Below are 8,414 nucleotides of genomic sequence, written 5' to 3' on the forward strand. Positions count from 1 at the left end.
ATTGCCTTATCAAGAAACACACCGTAATGACAATATCAAGCACTGCTAAGTATGTACATTCCATGTCAAAGCACATATAGTCTCTCCGGGGGACTCCCGGGCTCAGCCCCCAGAGACCATGGAGGGAACTACCCTTGTATTTCGTCCCCTGCACACCTTTCCTCAGACACCCCATCGGCTCTCGTGAGACGCCATAACGCATCGGCATTCGCGTGCTCCGTGCCCTTTCTGTAGCTGACGGTGACGTCGTACCGTTGTAGTGCCAGCGCACAACGGACAAGCTTCGCGCCCGCAGAGTGCGTCGTAGTTAAGTAAGTTAGGGGGTTGTGATCAGACACGATATTTCTCCAGGCGTCGTAGACCCGCGTATAGAATTTACGATGGGCCCAGATTACAGAAAACGCCTCCCTTTCTATTGTTGCCCATATCATCTGAGTGTCGTTAAAGCGATCGCTTGCAAATGATATGGGCCGCTCTTTACCCGATTCGGTCATTTGAGCCAAGCAAGCGGCTGCGTCGTTTGCGGATGCATCTATGAACAGCTAGTACGGCTTAGAGGAATCCGGAGTCGACAACATCGCCACCCTACACAGTACTTCCTTCAACTCGCTAAATGCCTGATCCGCCTCCACGCCCCAGGGGATTTAATTTGGCACCTTTCTCCCTCTCAGTTGAGTTAGTTGTTTAGCAATTTCCGCGTAATCTCTTACATAAGTTCTTTAATATACGCAGAGACCCAAAACGCTTCTGAGTTCGCGCCCTCTTCGTGGTCTCTGTAGCTCCTTGATGGCCCTAACTTTTTCCGTGTCTGGACCATGTTGCCCTGAGCCTACGACATGTCCCAGGCATTTTATATGATGCGCCGCGACTTGGCATTTCTGCATACTGGCTGTCAAGCTTGCCTCGCGCATTGTGATTAGAACATACTCGAGGTGTTCACACCATGGTGACTCATGGGCAAGGATCAGAACCTTTTTCCTTCTCTCGCCCAGGCAGAACTAGCTGCTCATTGTGGGTAATTTTGTCATTGTGAAAAAGTCATGAAATCTTGTCATGAAAAAAATGTCATTGGCGGCGATTTTGTCCTTGTGAAAAAGCAGTCCGTCCCGACTACTTGCTTTACCTTGTTTCCATGCATTGACCAGGGTCAGATCTGCTCTCTGCGCCTCCCGAAAGGCCTGATTTTGCTCTGTTCTACTAGAGTCAAAGCTCGCCTTTCCCTGCACCACTAAGCCAACTTTGGCAGGTTGGTCTACATCTGCGAGCGTAGCAGGGTCGCCTAAGCTCGCCTCCTCTCCCCAAATATCGGAGGTCAGGTCCAAACCAGCCTCGATCACTCGCACTTTGGCAGCTTGGTCTACGTCTGCGCGCGTATCAGGGTCGCCTAAGCCCTCCTCCTCTCCACAAATATTCGAGGTCAGGTCCAACCCAGCCTCGATCGCTCGCCCGCTTTCAATACCGGCACAAGCTTCTTTAATCATGTGCCAGGCCTCCGCCGAGAGCTGGCAGTCAGCGTTGTCCGTCGCTAATTCCTCAGTAAACGCGCAGATTACAGGTACTTCCCTAGCTCATAGTGAACACTCCCGTCCGTATCCAGACCTAGCACAACGCGCACCAACCTCGATACGACTTTTGCGCCGAAAGCTGCCACCAGCGTCACATTTCCCATCTCATGTCTCGCGCTTTCATGCATAATTCCGAGATGTCCTAATTAGGACATCCATCGGATATCCACACGATTGAACTTCTGGGATCTATGAAATACCAAAATATTAATTCGTATGGATGTCCGAAGGATGTTTTCAACGGGATGTCCCATACTGGCCATATGTGGGACCGACACGCACACTCCAACACGTACTACGTGATCATATCGCTGAATGTTAAGTCTTTTCCACGGCTGCCTTCAGCGCACGCTTTTCCGAAAAGACATGTCAGCCAGCAACGTGAAGCTGCTGCACTCAGGATCAAAATTCCAATGCTGACGATAAATGGAGATGTTGCAATGAACGATCTAACTGCACAAGCATATCGGGAGGAAACGTCACAAAGCGGTAGGCAGAGCGCCGGAACAGCTGCGCATAACCACCTACCGCAAGGCGTAACCGAATCAATCGTGTAATACGCTCCTATGCTCTCCGAACATGTCGAGAAAGCGTGAGTACTGTAACCTCTGCGACGGCGGCAACTCCTGTCGTAGAACAGAGCTGTGATTGCCTTTGCCATGTCGAATCGCCACTGTCATTTACATGGACGCTTTGCGGTCCTATGAGAGTAGTCGGTCACATGACACAACGCCGATGTTTTATTGGAGCTCTTCGTCTTTCTATGTATAGGCGCGGAATGCCTGAGTGTTGCTGGGTTGGTGCGCTCCGCGCTCTCTGACCGGGGTTGCCAGATTGGGCTATTATTAGCGAAATTGGGCTGCTTGTAACAGCGGAGCAGTTTAAGCTTGAGTTCAGCCGTGGAGCGTTACCAGAAAACTCAGCGCAGTTGTGCACCGCCTCGCGTTGCCTATTAACCTTCTGCGAGAGCATCGAGCCGCGTACTCGCACCCCACGCGCGTAGGGCGTAGTCATGACGTCCCATAGGAAGACTAACGAAAGTCCAGATGGCCGAAGAAGAAGCGGCTTACCAGGAAGAGCGCCGTACTGCCAAGCGAGGAGCGATGCGTCGCCGCCGAGCTGATCTGGAACACGGCGCCGAAGCTGCGGCTGAGAAAAGGGGACGCCGCGTCGAGGTTTCCGAGTTTCAGTCCAGGGAATGCTAGAGTCAGCGGCTTAACGCTCGACGTCGCCGATAAAGCGATCCCGGCCTGCGACTGCTCGAAAACTTCCAGCGAGAGAAGGACTTAGCAAAACCTACCATAACCTCGCAAAACCTAGAAACGACTTAGCCAAGCCTACCAACAACTTAGCACAACCTAGCATATAAACTCGCAAAACCTACAAACAACTTAGGCAAGCCGCGTAAAAGCTAGGTGGTCGCAAGCTCTCCTGTTGACTCCAGCCTTGCACCCCTAGTGCAAGCTGCGCGCGTTTTTACATCGGCTGGCATCGAAAATTCCGTGTTGGCTACATTACTATATTTGGGCTATTTTTGTCTTAAGGACTTCCGAGTCCCGAGGTCCGCGTCAGCGCTCACCAAATTCGGGAACGTCGATTTATGAAAACCCTAAGCTCATTGCTGCTGCAATGATATGTAGGCAATGTCGGCGTTGGGAAGATGTCGTAAAGTCGTGGCTGCCATGTTTATGCGTCATTCCAGCGCTGAGCTCTCTTGTTTTTGTTTTGGGTTCGCTGACATCTGCTGCCGATTAAAATGTCAGTCAGTAAGAAATGCGGTAGGGCTACAGCTGTCGAGCACGTGTTCCACGTCGGCTGCTATAGAGCAAACTATTATGTAGACTTACACAAGAGCTCAAAAATGCGCAGGCATGTCGTGGCGCGTCAATTTCACTCGCGGTACTTCAATGTTTATCAAGGGTTCCTCAAAGCGTTTTGCTTCGTTTTCCCACAAATCGCCGCATTATTTATTTACCCAGTAACTTTCCGAAAAAATCCGCCACTCACTTTAAACGAGAGACGGGACGGTTCGAGTCCTTATGTACTGCATGCCCATCGACGCGCAGTAGTCCCGTCTGACGATGAAAACAAAATATTCTGCTCTAGTATCACCAAGCGTCAGCAAGGTGTGGGCTAGCATTAGGAAAGCAAAAAAATGTGCCGCAAATCCAATGTTCCCCCTGTTTTCCGTGCTTGTTTTCTCCCTACTTGCTCTGCCTCTTTCGAACACAGCCGTCGAACGCGTGTTCAGCCAGGTTTCGTTGACAAAGAATAACTTGGGAAAGCGCAGGTCTAACGAGACACTGCAAGAGTTCGTTCACGTTAGGTTTGGTTTGGCACCAGGTTGGGGACTGCTGCAAAAATTTTTAGCGAGATGAACTGCTTTTTTTCGCGTTTCATTCTACATGGTCCAAGTGGCAGTGGAAGTTAACTAAAGTGGGACTCGACTGTATAATTAATCCATCTGCGTAAATCCCCAGTGTGAGAAGTAGGAAGTGGGACTGTATCCAATGTTTCTTTTTTCGTTCATTCTTTTAGACAAGCAGGTTTGTATTGCGTGAAAGTCCCGACTGTTTCATGGTACTTTTTGAACGTTCCTAGTATTAAAATGATAAGCTCTGTAAATATATGAAAAATGATGTTCACCCAGTGAAGATGGCAACTCAAGCAACCCTAGCCGACTGCCGATACTTGGCCGATCGTTGAGAAATATAAGCCTGCTTCACTGGTCACCCGACTTCCAAAAACAGTAGGCCCGAGGTTTACTCCCAGCTACGTCAGCACGTGGCCGGCCGCACGGGCTGGGCGCGTCATGAGCGCGTCAAACGCTCATCGGTGCGACAAGCCGGCAGTGCATAGGACCGGCTTTAGTTGCCGACTGAACTTTGGCTCCACGTATTTTTTTGTTAGACAGCATAAAATATCTTGCGCTAAGTACACAACTGCCATAATAACAAGTATTTTGCATGCTGCCACAGCTGATGCATACTGCAGCAGCCCCAGACTGCGACTTTGGACTTCTTAAATTCTTTTTTAAAGGAGTTCGCTCGTACTGCTTCATGGTTTCAACTCACGTTTCACTAAAAGGCCGCAATTCTTGTTTGTCTGCATTGGTAAAACGCTTTCCATTGTAGTTAAACTGGTTAGTTCGCAGCTGGTTCGGTTTGACTGGGTAGGAAGTGTATTTTTGGCATGAACCTTGGCAAGCGTACATACTAATTAAACACTGTGAAAAACGCAAGAAGAAAGAATGCGACCTCATTGCGAAATTTAAGCGCGAACAAAAAGGCAATATCAAGGATACATTCTTTTAAAGTTTATTAGAGCAAACGCGCATACTACTTCCAAAGACACGCTGGTACAGGCTATTAGCGGCGAGAATTTGGATTGGCGCCCTTTCGCTAGGGACGTCACGGCCAGTACGCCGCTCGCTGCAGCTCGCTCGGCTGCCGCGCGCGCTCGTTCCCTTCGTGTATGCTTGGGCTATGGGTGGCTCAAGCCGTGCTTATTGAAGGATATGTCTGCTTCTTTCTCCCGCCATGCCTGAACCACAGTTCCTTCTCCTAAAGCACGTGAGTCAATAAAATTTACGGCCTGGATATCGCAAGCTATGTAGCGTTGAAGGAGTCTATACTGGCATTGCAATGGGTATATGCGCCGTGTCTGTCCATACATTTTGCGTAAAATGAATGTCTGCAAATTCAACACGCGAAGTTGTGTATGATGCTTCGATAAACAGTTAACATTGCCTTAGTATTTCGCTATGAGAGACACTGCATTTTACATGGAAGAAAAATCTTGATAATTGGCGTCAGCATGTTATCCGTGTTAGACACTGCCCAGCGAAGCTGTCATCATGATTCTTATTACTCAGGTGAGTTGTTCTAGTGAAATATGGCCATTTATTATTGCGTAGAAGAAAGAGTTAGGCACACATTCCTCATAAAAAAGTTTACTGCTTCTTTCACCTCTCTCTGAAACAGGCGTCCAAAAAACGAATTGCTCATGGCTGCTAACACTACGGCGCGTCATGTAGAGTATTTACGTAATTAATTCACAAATGCCATGGTAGCAATCATCTGAGAGAAAAGTTTCGTTGTTGAGATCGAGAGCCAATCAATTGCAAGTGATGAAATGTTTCATGGTGGCCCTCAGTAGCCTTTATCAATAATATGGCACACCCCTGATCACGCAACGGTAGCAACCGACTGTCGGTATGGCGAGGCACGCTTTGTTCGCGAAACCCATCAGTTCACTACAACTTCGAATTGAAACCATAAAGCATTTTTTACAACGCCAATAGGAATGACTAAAGTATTTTCGAACTACCACAGCGCCGCTTAGATTGCCTAGAAAAGAAAAAAAATCAAGCACTTTCTGTCTCACCATGTCTCGATCCAGCGTCGTTTAATTTTACAAACGGGGAACTATTCGCTTCGTCGATATATAAAAGAGAACCTCGCCCAACTGCAGGCAAAATAAAGTTTGCTCTAGTCGAATCGCAAACATTAATAAAGAAAACACCGCAGGGGTTACATATATTTTCACTTGATTTTTGACCCTCCACAGGGGAATTGTGATATCTTCAATATGTCCCATACTACTAATGATTGACGCTTCCACTTCTTTCTGTCTGCAGCCATACGGTCCAACAGGCATATTTCACTAAAAAATTTAGGCCGAGCAGCCTGTGTGAGTTGACCAAACAGATTCGTCATGTATATTCCTCAAGCAACAAGCACCAGTAAATTTCTCAAGTGAGTTGAACGTGTAGCACAGGAAAGGAAATATATTGTCACGTGGTGGTGACGTAGAAGAACACAGTAGCAATACTGTGAACGAGAAAACTAACTTTTATTGGGCGAACTTGTGCCCACAAAACAGGCTACACTTATAGCACAACGAAAGCGGCGAACACAGTCGGCGATCGTCGGAAATCTGATCAGCGGGTCAAGCGCGTCGGCTTTTATAGAGCAGTCATCGAATGTTCCAGACTAATCGTTGGGACCCGCGTGCCTTCCACATAGTTCTACATCATTCGCGTCAGGCGATGAAATCAGATAACACAAGGTTCGTCGACAACAGACCGCGGATAGAAGCATCGATAACTTTCTAGAAACTTCGGATACATGCAGGTGCGTCCCGCGCTGTGTGATAGCATTTGTTAGGCGGCGAAGCGTGGTCGCCCGATAAAGATAAGTACACGTGTCAATACCCCCCTCTTAAAAAAAAAAGCATCGACCCGATGCTGCAAACAAACGAAAGTAATACACAAAAGCACTCGTAGCAAAGAAAACAACAAAAATAACGAAGTTCGTCAGCGTCCGTAAAAGGGTTTAAGGCGCACCACGTGGACCACTTCAGATCGTGCGCGGCGCCGCTGTGAATGCGAAATGCCGTCTGGCACGACCTCATAGTCCAGAGCGCCAATACGTCGGATGACCTTGTAGGGTCCGAAATAGCGTCGCAGTAGCTTCTCACTGAGTCCTCGTCGGCGTATCGGGGTCCATACCCAAACGCGGTCGCCGGGCTGGTACTCGACGAAGCGTCGTCGGAGGTTGTAGTGTCGGCTGTCGGTCCTCTGTTGGTTCTTGATCCGGAGGCGGGCGAGCTGTCGGGCTTCTTCGGCGCGCTGGAGATAGCTAGCGACGTCAACATTCTCTTCGTCAATGACGTGGGGCAGCATGGCGTCGAGCGTCGTCGTCGGGTTCCTGCCGTAAACCAGCTTAAACGGCGTGATCTGTGTTGTTTCTTGCACCGCCGTGTTGTAAGCGAAGGTTACATACGGCAGGACCGCGTCCCACGTCTTGTGCTCAACGTCGACGTACATCGCTAGCATGTCGGCGAGGGTCTTATTCAGGCGCTCCGTGAGACCATTAGTTTGCGGATGGTAGGCAGTTGTCCTCCTGTGGCTTGTCTGGCTATATTGCAGAATGGCTTGGGTGAGCTCTGCTGTAAAAGCCGTTCCTCTGTCGGTGATGAGGACTTCTGGGGCGCCATGTCGCAGCAGGATGTTCTCGACGAAAAATTTCGCCACCTCGGCTGCGCTGCCTTTCGGTAGAGCTTTAGCTTCAGCGAAGCGGGTGAGATAGTCCGTCGCCACGACGATCCACTTATTTCCGGATGTTGATGTCGGAAACGGTCCTAACAAGTCCATCCCGATCTGCTGAAAAGGACGGTAAGGAGGTTCGATCGGCTGTAGTAACCCTGCTGGCCTTGTCGGTGGTGTCTTGCGTCGTTGACAGTCTCGGCATGTCTTGACGTAACGGGCGACGTCGGCGGTAAGACGCGGCCAGTAATACCTTTCATGTATCCTCGACAGCGTCCGGGAGAATCCGAGGTGCCCAGCAGTGGGATCGTCGTGTAAGGCGTGCAGTACTTCTGGACGCAGCGCCGACGGAACAACAAGAAGGTAGTTGGCGCGGACTGGTGAAAAGTTTTTCTTCACGAGTAGGTTGTTTTGAAGCGTGAACGAAGATAATCCACGCTTAAATGCCCTAGGGACAACGTCGGTGTGCCCTTCCAAATACTCGACAAGGGCTTTTAGCTCCGGGTCCCCTCGTTGTTGATCAGCGAAGTCTTCCGCGCTTATTATTCCAAGGAAGGCGTCGTCATCCTCGTTATCTTGCGGCGGCGGGTCAATGGGGGCGCGTGATAGGCAATCGGCATCTGAGTGTTTTTGACCGGACTTGTATGTTACAGTGATGTCGTATTCTTGTAGTCTGAGGCTCCACCGTGCCAGCCGTCCTGAAGGGTCCTTTAAGTTAGCTAGCCAACACAACGCGTGATGGTCGCTGACCACTCTGAATGGCCTGCCATATAGGTAGGGGCGAAATTTCGCTGTAGCCC

This window comes from Dermacentor andersoni, chromosome 5, assembly GCF_023375885.2.
Source record: "Dermacentor andersoni chromosome 5, qqDerAnde1_hic_scaffold, whole genome shotgun sequence".
Lineage (NCBI taxonomy): Eukaryota > Metazoa > Arthropoda > Arachnida > Ixodida > Ixodidae > Dermacentor > Dermacentor andersoni.